General features: G+C 41.5%; 1 long non-coding RNA gene across 2 annotated transcripts; it reads left to right on the top strand.

Annotated features, from left to right (window-relative positions):
* The first annotated feature begins 303 nt into the window (after positions 1-303).
* On the top strand, positions 304-11990 carry LOC125326753. 2 transcript variants are annotated; one of them, XR_007203979.1, is made up of 3 exons: positions 304-1959; positions 11399-11517; positions 11588-11990. It is a non-coding gene; the product is annotated as an uncharacterized LOC125326753 (long non-coding RNA). The 2 variants fall into 2 exon arrangements; XR_007203980.1 differs by lacking the exon at positions 304-1959 and adding an exon at positions 4989-5411.
* Positions 11991-17022: the final 5032 nt, after the last annotated feature.

Below are 17022 nucleotides of genomic sequence, written 5' to 3'. Positions count from 1 at the left end.
GCCGGGGTGGTTTTTATGGCTGCGCTCAGCCCGTCGTGCCCCGGGTGCGCTGCCGCCGGAGGAAAGGGGCTGGCTGGGAGAGGCGCTGCCAGCTTCCCTCGACTCGGCCCCCGTCGCCAGAGGCGGCGATCCCCTCCCTCCCCCACCCGTGCCGCCCCTGCCTGCCCAGCCCTGCGTCTGGCACCCGCCCGGGGCAGGTGTGTGTGCGTGACCCAGCCCGCCCCTTCTCCGGGCTCCGCTCGCAGCGGGAGGGGCAGGAGTGGGGAGCGGCGCGGGGCCGCGCTGCCCGAGGGGGGGCCGCGCTGCGGGGCCGCTCCCGGCACGGGGGATGCGGGGTGCGGCGGGGCGCTGGCTCTGCCCCGGGACCGCGCTTGCTGCTCGAGACAGTTTTCAGCGGAGTGCACTGTACGCGCCCTCTATAAAATGGGAGGCACTTGACAGCCCCAGATAACCGAGGGACTTCACTGGGAGCAATACTTTAAAAAAAAAAAAAAATTAAAAAATTTAAAAAATGTATCCTGGCTGACTGTATCAATTCCACTGGTTAGGGAAAAGTGCTGCTGCCAGTTCACTGTAGTGTGCTTACAATGGTTATAGTGTGCCGTATAAAATCATATTCTCTCCTTACTGATGTATGGTACCTAACCATGAGACCAAGGAAGAGGCAAATGCTGTGCTTGGCAAGGCCCTGTCCAGTGCTAATTGCGTGGACAGATGAAAAGCCAGCGACACTTCATGTGGACGGACAGGTCATCCTGCAGGTCTCCATTTACATGCTTTGTTTCGTAGGTAAAGTCAGTGGAAGGGGCTGAGTATTTCTGGCTCTGCAGGACCAGTCTACATATATAACTGTCTTAATAGGACCCTAATGTAACATACCTGTTTCTTTGTATGTTTGGGTTGAAATTTCTGTTCACTTTGGTTCTTACTGACCCAGCCAATAAGGCAGTAAAAGCAAAGCAAAGAAGGAAGGGGAAAGGATGGGGGAAGTATTTTCAAACACACAGCTGTGCACACATGTTCAGTCTATGTCTTTATTCCTAGGATGTTTTAATAAATCCCCTGACTTAACTTGCTAGTCTGTATGGCTTTAAAAAAGCAAATTAAGACACCAATCTGAAGCCCTGAAGGGTATGACTCAGTGACATAACAATAAATTTTAGTATCTCCTGCTAAGTAATTACACCATATCATGTCACAACAAGGTATTGTTGAAATACTATCATGTAGCTCATATAGTGTCAATTTTTTTATTATAAGCCTGTAAAATAAACAGAATGCTGTGTTACACACATGGGCATAAAATACTTCATTAAGGCTGTGAAAAGGAGTGCTGTAGTTTTCTTGCATGAACATGCTCAAGATAAAGTAGGTACGTCCCAGTTTGCGTTCTTTTATTCTGGGAATTAGCAGAGGTTAAACAGCTAACTGGAACCCTTAGGTCAGAGGCAGAACTGTTTTGATGTCAAATAATGAGAAATGCCAAAATATTTAGTAGTAGCCAGCATGCTGCTCCTGGTGAAGTCACTGGTTTTCTTGCTATTATCTAGCTCTGGCGTCAGGTGAACCTGTTTTAATCTGGTATAGTTTTACTGTCTTCTTGTGAAGTGGAAGAGGAGAGGGAGGATCAAGAATGATGCTTTTGCACTGATTGTACACCTCTCAGAATTTTGTTGCCTTCCTGTGTTCTTTTTTGGCAAGTTCAAATTCTGAAGGGAGCAGAATCTTACTGATTTTAGTGGAAATTGAAAAACCAGAAGGGAGAAGCTGGGAGAAGAGAGAGTCCTTGCCATCTGGTTAGCAGACCCAGCAGTTTTAACCAGGTCTGGAAGTGTTTCTAGATCAAAGGACTGGTTGATGGCAGCCCTTAACATCTTCCAGCACAACACCTCTTCCATCTCTGCTCTAACCATCATCCCCACAGAATGCTTCTGTCTCAAAATGGAAGGAAGAAAAGTGGTATGTAAGTCCTTGGTATTGAAAATAAAGGAATAATGCTGCTCGGGTGTCCTTTGGTTTGTAGCACCTGCCATGAGCCCTTGCAACAAGGTGCAGCATTTAACATGATGGGGCCTTGAGGATCCATAATCCCAAGCATTAGGAAGAGTGTTGGCACGTGCAACTTTCTGATATAAGCAGACAGGAGGTGTTATGTAGAGTGGGTTGAGGGGAACGTATGGATCTCTGGTGTGAACAAATCAGTATTAAAATGTTAAATGAAAGGGTATAATATGTTCAGATGTCTGTTAAAAGCCCAAATCCAGCTATTTGTCAAAATGAACTCTTGCTACATTCAGCTAAATTGCCACTGTGATAAATGTGGCTGTTCTGTCACATTTCTGACATATTCTGCTTCCCAAAAATCAGTTAAAAAAAATAAAAGAAATACTTAAGAATTCTGTGTACTTTTTAATTCCTAAATTCAACTTCAGGTTATGAGGTGAATTGGAAGTAGTTTGCTGGATCCAAGCAATACAATTGTTAAGCTGGCATTTCTTCCAAGTTGTTCTGTGTTACAAAATGTAATAGATGTATAGTCAGTGAGTGGTATTTATGCAGGGAAAATGTCCATTGCAATCAGTGGGCTTTTTCCTTAGTCTACAGATACATGTTTGAAGGTTTTGGAGATCTGTGTATAAACTTACTGTGTTCTGCAGAGTTTCAGGTCAGATAGTCACCTCACACATCTAGTACTCACTGAACAGCTTCTGGAAGGAAGGAGTGAGAGGTCATCACATAGCCAGGAATATTCATTACTTTTGTTAAACACCGTTCACATTTTGGAAGAACCATAAATTTCACACTTAAAATGCTATTAATTTATTGCACCCCAAATGTTTAATCTCCACAGTATGGTGAGGATACATGCTCTAAGTCCAAGCTGTTAGAAATGTAGATGTTGAGGCAGTATGAATTTGAATAGAAGCTTAAATGACTTAAAAGCTTAGGTATGTTTGCGCTGCAGTCACAGACATACCTGAGCTGGTTTAAAACTAGTCAGCTGGGGAACTGGTAGCAATCTAGCTGTGGCAGTGTGGACCTTGTAGCTGGAAAACATGCCCAAAAAGCTAGGTAAATACTTGAGTGGTTAGGCTGGCCTGAGCTCAATGGCCACACTACTACCAGTGCCCAAGACAGGTAATTTAAAGCTTGCCTGGCTGTATGTACACAGTATTGCAGTCACATCACTTGTGACTATAGCATAGACATCTCCTGTGAATCCTGTGACTCAGCCTTGTCTTCTGGCAGATGGTTCCCATGCTGTTCTGGGAGTTTTGTGGCTAGTGTCAATTCAGCGGTCCATGGGAAAGGACTTTGAAGGTATTTAAAAGCTCTCAGCACAACGTCAGATGCGCCTTCATTGCATTCAAACTTCCCATGTTGTAACGGTGGGCTCTCATCTTGTAGCCACTTGAGCACGTGAGCAACCTGTGAGTCAATCTGCATGTCTGCATAATTGGGACCTTCTTGTTTGCTTGGAGGAAGGGCAAGGCAAGGGTGAGTAGCCAGGCTTCCTGGCTCTGTCATCCAGGTGTGGACAAGAGGAAACCACTGGAGGAGCTTGGGCAGAACTGGTATTGAGGTGCATGGGGCCTAGGGCTGTGGCTACTGTGTGAACCCCTCCCTGCCCCCCTCCTGCCCACACGTGGATGATGAGTCTTGCTGCCTGACCTGGCCCAGGTTCCTCCTCCTCCTCCCTGTCCCTTCCTGTGGCCCTTGGACCAAGACAACTACTGTAGTTCCTCATCCCTGAAATGAATACACATTTTGTGCAGAAACAAATTTCAAACACCACAAAACAAGGTTCTTTTGTGTTCACCGCCTCACACAAGGAAAGGATGGATGACTGCTCTTTCTAGTTAAAACCACCAAGTCACACATGACTGCTTTTAACAAAAATCAGCCCTCTGAGGGCCAGCCCTCAAGCCCACTGCAGCAATCAAAATTACAGAGAAAACATGTGGGGACTGGGATGTTGTGTGTGTTCAATTTCTTGTTATATGTTGATGTTTTTAAGAACAGGCATGATTTTGTTTCAGGTGCAATGACTACTGAAGGCTGCTAAGCTTGAATTTCATTATTTGAAGTGTAGGAAGATGGTTGAATTTAGTAGTGATGTCCACGATGTAGTTGAGAGACACTTGAAGTTTTCATAGCAGAAAGAATAACAACAATTTTGGATGCAGGAGCAGATATGTATGTGTGAAGATTGATGGGTTTGGAGACCAAATCTTCATCAAGCTTATGATGATGGATGACGTTATAATTGAGAATGATCTTGTCTAGGTGCCCTGTCTCTTAATACTGTTCTTGAGCTTTATTTCTCTAATTATGTTTTTCCTCAGTAGTGGGGCTGGAATCTCTCCTCAGAGTATATAACAGGAAACAGAAAGATGATGTGGTTCTTCTCTCGTGCAAAAATATATGCAGTCAGTGGTTTGGTTATAAAAGGTTTGTTGCTTTTAGTCTATGTTCAGTGTTCCTTCCCAACAGAAAGCAATGGAAAACACATGGATAAGAAGTGAGTTACTCTGTTGACTTTTACTGTATAATGATTTGTTCTGTGTTCCAAAATATGCTCTGGAAGTCTTGAAATGATGGTGTATTGTGTTTGCATGGCCAGGTTTTGATAGTGGGGGACTACAGAGGTGGCTTCTGTGAGAAGCTGCCAGAAGCTTCCCCCATGTCCAGCAGAGCCAATGCCAAATGGCTCCAGGACAGCCGTGCTGCTGGCCAAGCCTGGGCCAATTAGAAATGGCAGTAACGACTCTGTGATAACATATCTAAGAAGGAAGAAAGTTATTGTGCAGATGTAATTGCAGCCAGAGAAGAGTGGGGCAAGAATATGTGAAAGGAACAACTCTGCAGACACCCAGGTCAGTGGAGCAGGAGGAGCAGGAGGTGCTCCAGGCACCGGAGCTGAGATTCCCCTGCAGCCCGTGGTGCAGACCATGGTGAAGCAGCTGTGCCCCTGCAGCCCATGGAGGACCACGGGGATGCTGAGATCCACCTGCAGCCCGTGGAAGAGTCCCACACTGGAGCAGGTGGATGCCTGAGACAAGGCTGTGACCCCCATGGGAGACTTGTCCTGGAGCAAGGTCCTGGCAGGGACCTGCAGACCCATGGAGAGAGAAGCCCATGCTGGGTCAGGTTTGCTGGTAGGACTTGGAACCCCTTGGGGGACCCACGCTAGAACAGCCTGTCCTAGAAGGACTGCACCCCGTGGAAGAGTGACCTGTGTTGCAGCAGCCTGTGGAGAACTGTTGCCTGTGAGATGGACTCAACACTGGAGAACTGTCTCCTGTGGGAGGGAGCAGGGGAAGGACTGCTTTCCCTGAGCAGTGGCAGAAGCAACGTGTGATGAACTCGTAATCTTCATTGCCTGTCTCTCTGCGCTGCTGGGAGAGGAGGTAGAGCTGGGAAGGAGGGAGGGGTAAGGGAATGTGTTTTTAAGGTCTTATGTTACTTCTCATTATCCTGCTCTGATTTTGTTAACAATAAATTCAGTTAACATCTAAAATTCAAGCCTGTTTTGCCCATGACAGTATTTGGTGAGTGGTCTCTCTCTGTCCTTAACTCATGAGCCCTTCGTGGTATTTTCTCTCCCTTGTCCAGCTATGGAGGGGAACGATAGAGCAGCTTTGGTGGGTGCCTGGCATCCAGCCAGGGTCAACCTATGGTAGATGGGAAATTGAGGGAAGTAATTCTGCTCTTTGCTATTCTCAGAAAATCTTATAAGGCATCAGTTAGATAGAAAGTGGAATTGTTAACAGATCAAAGTTGACTTTGCTGTGCAAAAAGTAACTTAGATGTGTCTGTTTATGTCTACTAAGAGTCCATATCATGTAAAAGTCATTTGACTTTGCTCAGTTAAGCAGCTCAGTGGAGTAGTGCCAGGTTACTCCTAGGGGAAAACCAGGTCTTGGATCTTCCAGGAGATAGTTACGGCTATCTAAGTGCAGTAGTCTATAGTTAAAGCTGCTAGACCTTCAGTTATTACTTATTTGCTTGACTGATGGGAAAATATATACATTTTAAGCTATTTTCTTGAGGAGTTTTTTTGTTTAATTTAAGAATTTATTTCCCTGTTTTGTTGTGTTTTATTATGCATGGCTTTATATAACTTGAGTAGGTGACAGATTGATCTTTGGCAGTTTCATATATCCAGAGATCACAGGTTTTTATGTGTCCTGCAAGAATGGAGGAAAAATTTTGGGTTTAATTTGGCCAATTGTCTTAAAATATGGAGGATGTTAACACTCCTTTCACATTTGGGGACTTGGTTTGCCTGTGTAGTTTAGGATATACTGTCAGGAATTAGAGTCCAGTTCAGGTCTGATGTAACTCTATTGACTTACTGGAATTTCCACAGTCACAAATGACTCATAATACTCAATATTTAAAAACAAACTCCAAAAGCATGCAATTTTGGGAAACAATGTTTGGTTTGGTTTGTTGTTTTGGTTTTTTTTTTCCTTGCAAAGCTGGTATTGTATGAAAAAGATATACTAGAAGAATTTGAAAAGTTAATGTAGAACTAAAAAATGTTGTACCTCTTTTATGCTAATGTTATTGAATGCTTACTGAAAAGTTAGCACATTTCTTTGCTGAATTGTGAGGCCATGAAATGACTTATCAGACAAAATGTAGAATTTAATGCATTTGACTGAAGAATGTACTGAAATTGGTAAAATATTGGTTCCTTCTCTTGCTGTTTGAAAGACCTTTGCAGACTCTGACCAGTTTGAACTAGCTACCATCTTTAGTTGATTTGTGTAAGTTAAAAATATCACTGTATAAAAAAAGTATTTCAGTAAAGGCTGTGACATCCTGGAGAAGAAATGTTGTCAGGAGACCTAAGTGCAGCCTCCTGAGCATTGGACATTACTGAGGAGCACACTGTGGAAATGGGAGACAGTGGTTTCCTAAAAATGAGGGAGTGGGGGAGGGGAATTCTAGCCAAAATGAGAATAAACATTGTTTTGTTGTGAAGTTTTGGAACAAGTTGCCCAGAGAGGCTCTGAAATGTTTTCGAAAGGTTTTCAGGATCTGACTGGAAAAAGTCTAGAGAAATCCGTTCTAAACTCAGAACCTGTTCTGAACAGGAGTTTGAACTAAACCACCTCCTGAGGTCCTTTCCAGTCTGACCAACCGTGTGATTCTTTGCTTCTGCATTAAGTACCACTGTTCGGGGAAGATAAGGATCATTATGTATACTTTAAAATCAGGCTGTTCATGGCAACTTCTAGCTATAAAATGTTGTGCTTGTTAGAAAGAAAACCTGAATGAGAACAAATTGCAAGTTAAAATTATCATAATGCAGGCATTAACAACAAAGTAAAGGAATAGCCAGTGGCTACTGTCTTACATACCTGTATGTAGTACTATATGCTCCAGCAAGAATGGCATCTGTTGGTTAAAAGCTGAGAACGAGTGCTGTTCCCTATTTTAACCAGCAATAATATTATTTTTTATTTTACTGCATGTTCTAAGTATTAAAAGCAAAAAAAAAAAAATTCTAGGAAAATACATAATTTCAAAAGTTTTAAAAAATTTTATCAGCATGTCTATTTTTTTTTAATGTAACTTCTGTTTTCATGATATTCGAAATTACTTTTGTAAGGCAATGATATTTAGAATTTCAGTGTATATAAAAAAAAGATTAAGGGGTGATATCAACTATAGTGTGAAATATATACCTCTTCTATGAAATTTAATTTCTTTGCCTTCTACACAGATAGCTAATAATGCCATTATTGATCCACCTATTTTAATGAAAAATTATTTGACAGAAAATTTTTAATTACATACTTAGAAATACAGTTTCTGCAGTAAGGAAAATATATGTCTCTATCTGCAGAGCAAAATTCTATACTCATAAATTAATGGGAGAAAATGCCTGTTTGATGACTATTGCTTTGACCACCTGTACCTCACATGTCCAACTACAGTATGAAGGCTAGATGAAATTTCACTTATACAGTATGGGTATATTGAGACAGTACAGCCAGCAGAAACTTGAGGTGAGGATTATCTTGTAGGTCTGGTTTTTCATCCTAGCTAGGGTGTGTAACCTTAATAAGTAAGCCAAATAATTACTTATTTACAGATTCAGCAAATAGTAAGGTCACACTGGCATTTCTGAGCAAAGAATGACACTGAACTGATTGGTTAAAGTGGCCTGAATTTGTTTGAAATACTCCAGTAGTAGTTATATTTCAAGCAAAATCCTATGGGATTGTAAAAGAAAAGGTAGTCAGATAGAAGGGGATGTGGCATTCAGAACATCCAAAGTCATGGAGGGGGGGTTACTACATAGGTATCCTGTCCACAGCTCAGTTTATGGTTCAGGATTTCATTAAGAAAGTGAGTGACATTAAAATGATGTGAAAGTAAAGAAACTATTTCACAATATGTGCAAGTCTTTCAGTTGTTCTCATAGCTTCTCCACTGCAACAGGAAAAGCATTTGTACAGAATATTTTGCCAAACACTTTCAAAATTTTTCATTAATCAGATAAAACAATCACCAGAAAAACATCTACCAGTCTAAGCTTTGAGGGAAAACTCACCATTTCTGTTCCTTAATCTACATCACTTCATGCTAGTATTACGTTTTCAAAAAAGACCAGGTTCTTTTTAAGTCCTCGGGTTTTCAGTGTGCATCTCGAAACAGTTTTGAAGGAATCAGTTTGTCAAAAATTGGGAGCCATGGTTCAGCTGCAGCTGGTAACTAGGTACGACACAGCTGCTTGCTGCGCCCTGGCCCCCAGCGTGATGGGGAGAAGAATTGGGGGAAAAAGGTAAAACCTGTGGGTTGAGATAGGAACAGCCTAATCATAGGAATAAAATATAATAATAATAATATTATAGTAATTGTAATGAAAAGGGAGGCAACAAAAAGAAGAGACAGCAAAATAAAACCTAAGAAACACAAATGATGAACACTATAATTGTTCATCACCTGCTGACGAATGCCAGGCCTATCCCTGAGCAGCAATTCACCCCTCCCCCACACAGTTTGTATACTGAGTGTGGCACTCTGAGGTATGGAATATCTCTTTGGCCACTTTGGGCCAACTGTCCTGGCCATGCTCCCTCTGTTCTTCTTGTGTACCACCTTGCTGGCAGAGGATGGGCAGCTGAAAAGTCCTTGACTTAGAGTAAGAACTGCTCAGCAACAACTAAAACATCAGTGTGTTATCAACATTATTCTCATACTAAATCCAAACCCCAGCCCTGTACCAGCTATTAGGAAAAAAAATTAACTCTATCCCAGCCAAAACCAACTCCCAGGACAGTAGGGGAGGCAATACATCATAGAAATTGTTCTCTGTTGGCATTTCTCGAGGCAAACTGGGCTTTTTAAAATTTGGTTGGTTGGTTTGTGGGGTTTTTTTTTAAGGATTTTATTTTATTTTATTTTATTTTAGGTAACAGAAGGAGGAAATAGAATTGAAATGTCTGTATATATATATATATATATATCTGTGCACTACAAGCACTGGAGTCAGGACCTCCTACTTGCCTTCACAGTGGTGGATCATTTACTATCCCTCTTTGTGTTTACATGAACCCTGTTTTTTAAATGCAGTGGACCTGTATCTGACCTGTTCTACATGCTTTGGGAAAAATCTACTAACTTAAGTGTATACTTATTTCAAATGGTGTTGGAGACTTTTTCACGTACAGCACTATACTCATAGGTTGTGAAGTGTATCTAAATGGCCTTTATTTAATTAAAAGCTCCATATGGGTTAAAAGCTCTGGTATCAGTATAATTGGCAGTGACATAGAGCTGTGAGATATAAAACTGGGGGAGCAGGTATATGCGGGAAAGCTGAAACAAGGCTTCTGTTCACAAAATCTGCTAGCCTATATTACCACATGATGTTGATTAATTCTTACTTCTGGTCCTAAATGGCTGTGCCTGATGTCTCTGTCTCATTGGGCTCTCTCCCTGTTTCACTAAAGAAGTAGCAGCATCTGCACTGGTTGTAAAGCGAGCATTTGTAGCAGTTTACAAGAAAGGCAAGATTACAACGGACACTAATTTGGGCGTTTGGGCTTTTTATATGCCTGGGATGCAGGGAATTTCCATTTCAGCTCTTCTTCAGTCCTTTTCTTTAGACTTTGATGACAAGCATCAGATACTCACTAAGGGAATTTCTCTTTGCTGCAGCTCTGTGAAATAGGGAAGCATGATCACCATTTTCAGGAAACTGGTAGTGTGGGTCGGGAAGGGTGAAAATCACAGTGTCTGAATCAGTAGATACTCTGTTAAATGTTCAAATGCCTATCTCAGTTTGGAAGTGCGGACTTAGGCTTCAATGTTTCAAGAGGTCAAGAGCTGAACCTCGCTTTGTCGAAAACATTGGGAAAGCAGTGCACCATCCTTCCCCTCTTACATGCAGGTGTCCATTTGGAGTTCAGTTGTATTTGGTGGAGCAATAGAGAATTTCTGGGCTTTGAGGATAGTGGACTTTTCCTAAGTAATTTCCTAAATTATGAACATGATGGTGAAAAAGCCAAATTAATTTATGAGTTGGTTTAGAAACTTCTTTTTTCCTACCATATGATAAAGAAATATTCATGAGTAATAGAAAAATGCCATGAGCATATTACCGTGGTTAGGTAACATTGCTCAGAGTTTGCTCTGAGGAAACTGGTGATTTTTGAACTGTGCTTATCCAGCCACCACCAGAGATCTTGGGCACAGAGACAGCAATGACACAACAACTGACTAGCTCTGCTTTTTGGGCTAGTTAGCTGGTGTGCTAACTACACCACCGACACCCTGGGCCTAGGCTTAGCTTCTTCCAAAGTTGTTGGTTTCTGTGCACATCACTGTCCTGAATAGTCCAGACAAATGCAATGTACCTTCATTCCTGTTTCCAAGCTGTGGAACGTCTGCTAGTACATGTCGCTGTCTCTCTCTGAACAAAATCTGCTGTTAGCCTTTCAATATTTCTTATGACTGTCCTATGACTAGTTTCACCCAGTCGTTCCCAGATGGTTCAGCCATGTTTTGTCCCTTATGGGCCTCAGGGCAGGCACACAGCCCCCCAGACCTGGAGAGAGGTGTGAAGGGTACCTTTCCCTCCCAGCATTTTTGCACCAAATGTTCTCTGCGTCAGATTTGCGCAGGAGGGTGTTATGTCTCTCCAGACACCCTTACCCTCGCCTCTGCAGAGGTGGGTTATGTAACTTTGTAAGGCTAAATTCCAGTATCTATAGCAACATTTAAACAGAAATAAACCGGTTCCCAAACCAGGAAAAAGTTACTGAAAACTATCCAGAAATTAGATTTTACCTCTCCTGGGCCACATCAAAACATGGGTTGTTGGATCTATATAAACTGTCAATGAAATCCTTTTCCCTACTATGTCCTTTCACAGTATGCAAGAGAGATGGAAGAGAGGAAGAGATCTTTAGAGAGGAGACAGTTGACCTGGAAGAGGAACAGGCATAGCCATGTGGCACTTTCCAAAGATCCAAAGATGCTTTCAGAAGCTTGGTAAGAGGGTTTTAGTAGGGATGGGTGTGGGAAGAGTCGTGGGAATGTTAATAATGGCTGCCTTTTAAAGGGTGTTGGTGCTGGGAGAACACTGCTGCTCATGTGCATGTTGAAGAGTTTGTCTGGGATGTCTGAATCACATGGGACTAAGAAGAACAAGATTAGGAGAACATGAGGATGGCTTTTCAGTTTACTCTCCTCTGTCTACAATAAAGGCATGCTCTCCTCAGGCTTCTTTGGATCCCTTATGAACAGCAAAATTATTCCTGTAGTGAGCACCTCTCAAAGGAACTGCTTCAGCAAAACCTCACCAGTAAGGCATGGCAAAAGCAGATTCACATCAGTGAAGAAATTCCACCTTTGGTAGAAGTTATTTAGAAATACCATCATAAAAATCTGCTGTAAAAATTCGGAACCATAATTTCTTAAATAAATTAAAGTTTTATTTACAAATAAAATATTATCTACATAAACATGCTGTATTTATTTCTGCAGTTATCAAATCTGTTCTGTCATCTCTTTGGGGCAAAAAGTATCCAAAGTCTTCCTTTGGCCTCTTCCATTGTGCCTGCTGCCATGTCTCCTCTTTATGAAGCAGTGGCAGAGTACATCTGGAGAGGGCAATATATTGTGCATAATTCTAATGAAAGGCCTGGACAAACTGCTACTGGTCAAGTGTGTATTCAATGAATAGCTGAAAATTTAGAATTTGGGATTTGTGGAGTCTCCAGTTTTGTACAGAATATATGTATTTTTCTCGGATAACACTAATGGCTCTTACTTTTAATGCAATTTTCAACTTTTTGGTTTTTTGTTCTTCTATGCTTGAATACTTGACTTTTTCAAAAGAAACATTATATAATTGTAGCATTATAATCTGCCACAAAGTTTCATCTCTTTTTGGAGTCTTCTTATGGCAAGTAAGAACTATAAAATAATACAGAAGTCTCAAATCAGAGCTTGACTTATTGGGTTTCAGAGATGATCATAAAATATGTCAGTTATTTAAGATGTAATGTGAAAATAGAAAAGGTGTTTTAATTTAAGAGTCAAGCTATCAAGCTTTAAGGAAATACTATTTTGAAAAATAGGACAGGTAAAATAACATTCATTTTCAAAACAGTTGAATTTTATTATCTTAGGGAAATAATTATAGAACTCAAAATACAAATGATAGTTTCTCTCAAAAAGGTCTATTAACTTGATTTAAAATTTGCCACTAAGTCTGAAATGTTTAAGCTCTCAAATCTTCCAAAGAAAATTGTTGCAAACACCAGTCCTTTGGAGCTGAAAGTTCTCAGAAATAAGCACTTGAGAAAGTTAGAACCTCTTATATGGCCACCATCAACATAGAGAAGTCCTCAGTGACATGCTCTTTCCCCAGTACTCCAGAAACCAAGACCTACTCAGTTAATAAACTAGCTTTTAGTTACATGAATAATTAATAAATACATCATCAATCCATTTAAACTTTATTAAGCAGTTATGAACAGGGCTGGGGAAGAGAGTTAAAGGCAAATAGAAAAAGGATCAGATGTGGAATACTTTGACCACAAAGGTTATAAATCTTTCTTCAGGTGTACAAAAAACCAAACCTAACAATAGCAATCTTGGCAGGTAGTAGTGAAGAACTGGGAGGATCAGAAATTCTAGAGTGAAAAATCAACATACACACCCACTGGACCAAATTCACCCATGTGCTAACAGCCAGCAACAGCCCATTTCATGCATAAATCCTATTTGCATCCTTAAGTTGCAATAAAAGTTTAGGAGTAATTTCAAAGACACTTGAGGAGAGAGAAATTTAGTTTTGTGAAGTCTCCTACATTCTACAAGGACTTGTGTATGTGTCTAACCTAATATACTGCATATATTTCTGGTATAATAATTAATAATGTGTAAACTTAAAATGCTGGCTGTAAAGGTTAGGAAGAATTGGAACCTAAGCAAAGGAATGTAAGATATTAAGAATAAATCATAAAGTCTGTCTCTTTAAGTATGTCAGCAGTAATGGAGTAGTTAGTGTAGGCACAGGGCTTTATATATCAAAACCACTGTATGAACAATGGCCCAGATTCTAAATGCCAGTATGTCAATGGTTCCAAGGAAATGCAAGGGCCTGCTTTGATAGCGTTTCTCTTCACTCAGCTTTGTGTGTAAGAGAGTCAACTCTTTTTTTACCTCCTATAGTTTACAGATGAAGTAGCATGAGGGGGTAAGACCAGCAAAATATTCAGTTCTTAGTTCTGAAGTAATTAGACACAAATCTTGAAAAAACAGTGATTCTGTGAATACAGTCACTTCAGCTGTGCTGCACCAAGAAGTTATTTGTCCCTGCATATTTAGCATAAGATATCCTTGGGTGTGCCCAGTGATAACTGTAATTGAGAGAGAGCAAAGCACCGCAGGTCCCTTTTTATGCCAGTGGCTCTCACACTGAGGAACCTTGAAAACTCTCTTGTTTCACACAGGCTATCTGTGGAATTCCTGCCATCTATGTGCAATGAATTCAGACTGAGGTCTTAGTACTGGCTTCCTTCAATCGAGTTTTGTTATGCACTTGGCATGCTTTCACACCCAAACCTCCCATCTGCAGCCTGCACCTGCATTGCTCAATATTTAACTCAAAGATCTCTGAACTTCCTGGACCATTAAGGTGTCTCTCTGTTTGCGGCTTGCTGGTGCGGCTGTTGCTTACCATAAGAAGGGAGTTTAAATGCAGTACACCAATGTCGTTTTCCAGTTTCCTCAGTTTTGTTTCTGCTCACTGAAAAGAGCTCCTGTCTGGCATGCTGCAGCTTTTCTTCGGCATGAAGCGTGGGGCATGAAGAGCAGAGTGTAGCATTTACAACCTGAAATTAAAATGCTATTGCTTTGCATTCTTACATTTTCTGCACAGTAGCAGAGTGAGTGCAGGGTGTACTGCTGTCTTTACCACAAACAAACCCACTATTTTCTGCTCTCAGCTACTGAACTATTTGAAAAAGAGCAATTCCTTTGTCTTATGACTCTTTCTGATAAGCTGGCAATAAGAATTGTGGACTCCCATGCAGCCTCTTGTATGACACATCTGGGCTTCTCCATGACAGGCACTCCACATTCAGCAGCTCAATGGATTAGAGATACAGTAGGTATTTGCCCAGTGATTTTACAACTACATTGCACCACAAATTATTCACCCTGGCTTTATAGCCATACCTCTCCCTTCCTGATCTTGTCAGTCTTTTCAGAAGGCTAAGTCCAGCATGATAAAGTGAGAGATATCTCTTTGGAGTTCCCCTGTAGGTGCATACAAATTTCTGGGGAGCTGTGTACTTAGTAAGACCAAATATTTCAAAATCAAGAGTTACTCCTAAAAATGATAAAATTGTGTGTGTGCACATGCAAATACTTCTGGGTACACTCAAATATGTGTGAATGTGTATATCATTACAGATCCACACATAGTGGCTTGCATAACCTAAGAACTTGAAGGTTCACAGGTCTGACTTTTATGTATGGAAGGTGACATAATACTTGTGAAGGCTCGAGGTCTGCTCTACACTAGAAAGTATGTTTGGAGCTGGCAAGCCTTCTACAGTTATGATCAGAGGAAAGATTGCTTTTGTTCATATCCCTTCTTTCCTGGGAAAAATACCCAAAAATCAAACCAACACTTTCCTGGTACGACTGTGTCTCCACTGGAATTTTACTGAATCCAGAGCAGTAAAGTATCACTTAGAACTGCTCTGGATGTGGAACCTGACTGCTCTCTTCAAGCTGGCTTGAAGGGGTTAGGGGGTATGGACTGGCCACCCAGTGACAGAAAACCCTTTGTGTGTGACCACTTTTTTCTAGGCAAGGCACTACAAGCAATTAATAATCCATGTAAAACTGCTGTTGATAAGTTTGCAGGCAACAAGAAGAAAGTTGTTTGTTGAAAGAGGCAGGGTTTAATGCTCTTAGCACAGGATTGTGATTGAAGATCTCCTGTCTTCATCTTGTGACTTTGACAGTGATTGTCTGTCTTTTGATAGATATTCTCTATGTGCTTCTATTTACCTTCTCTGAAATGGGCTACAAAGTTTTACTTAGCTTTTAAGAGCCAGAAATAATTAGTTTCTTTTACAAATACTGTCAAGACATAAACCATCAATCTTCAGACTCATCTACCTTTTGTTTCTGAGTATTAGGTGTCCTAGATATGCATTCAGAGGAGAGAGACCTCTCCAGAGGGTAAGACCTCCCCATGTGTCAGTGTAGGTGAAGGTTTTTCTTCTAAAAGAAATCTCCCTTTTCCAGCCATTATAGAGATAATCTAAATTATTGACTTAGGCTGACTTTTTAATGGCTGAGGTGAAGTGAAATGGACTCCATCCTAGACAGTTAATTGTTGTTTATAGACTGTGAAGAGAAGGCAGAGTTTGTGCTTCACATCTCTGGCCTCTGAAATGAAAAGACCTGCATAAATGAGGCTGATGAGTGTTTCACAAGGGAACCGAAAAAGAAGCATTCTAACCCAAATTTGAAACAATTTAAGTAAAATCTTCCATCAAAGCTGAGTTGTTTCCATGAATTAGGTGGAATGGTCTGCAGGGCTGCTTGGAGCTTTCAAGTGGAATTGGAACACAGGATCACGAAGTATTTCAACAGCTCAGGTGGCTGGCTAGGGAAGAGAAGCTACAAGGCAAGAAAAATAGCTGTTATAGATATTATCACTGCTAGGGAGCAAGGCCAGTGCAATAGTCCAAGTGCAAGCCTGCTACGTCACTGGGAAGCTAAACAGAGGGAGAGAGTTTTAGGCCATCCATCCGAGTGGACCAGCAGAGACTCAGAAGTGCTCAGCTCCAGGAGGCAGAATGCCAGCCACATTACTAACACAGACTCCTTCGCCAGCTGAGCTTTTTGGCAACGCTGGTGTCAGCGAAGCAAAACACGGCTTAATGAGATTGCAGAAGGAATGACAGGCGATGGCTGGAGGTGGGCAAAACTTCAGTAGACAATAGCTGCAGTTTCACCATGTGGTGACAAGGTTGCAGATAGACCAGAAAGTGACCCCTGGGTGGGACCACCTCATTCAACAGAAAGGTGGTCTTTGATGAAAACAGGCTGAAGTCAAAAACCAGGCTTGTAACACTCCAGGATTCACAGTTCATGTTAACAAACTGGCCTCTTCCTGAAAGCCAAAATTTCCAAATCCTGGCTGCTTCAACACTGCTAGTCTCTCCCACAGTCCTCTAGGTTTACTGCGTGTTCCATGCTCTCTGAGTGCTTGTGCTCAATGTGAGGCAGTTTGCAGCAGGGCTGTGTCACTGGGCACCACTCGGCAGAGGAGCCTGGGCAGGGATGAGACCCCACACAGCACAGTCTGGGTAACCGATGTACTGGAAGCTGCTTTTAGCGGGGACAACTACTGGCAGCATGTCTGTAGCCATAGCAAGCCAGGGTGATTTCAGGAAAAGAGTAAACATGAGTAACACTTGCCTGACAGCTCTTGATTTAAATTAAAAAGTGATTTTGAGGTGG

This window comes from Corvus hawaiiensis, chromosome 5, assembly GCF_020740725.1.
Source record: "Corvus hawaiiensis isolate bCorHaw1 chromosome 5, bCorHaw1.pri.cur, whole genome shotgun sequence".
Classification (NCBI taxonomy): domain Eukaryota; kingdom Metazoa; phylum Chordata; class Aves; order Passeriformes; family Corvidae; genus Corvus; species Corvus hawaiiensis.
Note: the sequence above shows the minus strand (reverse complement) of the source record. Positions and strands in the feature narration are given on the sequence as shown.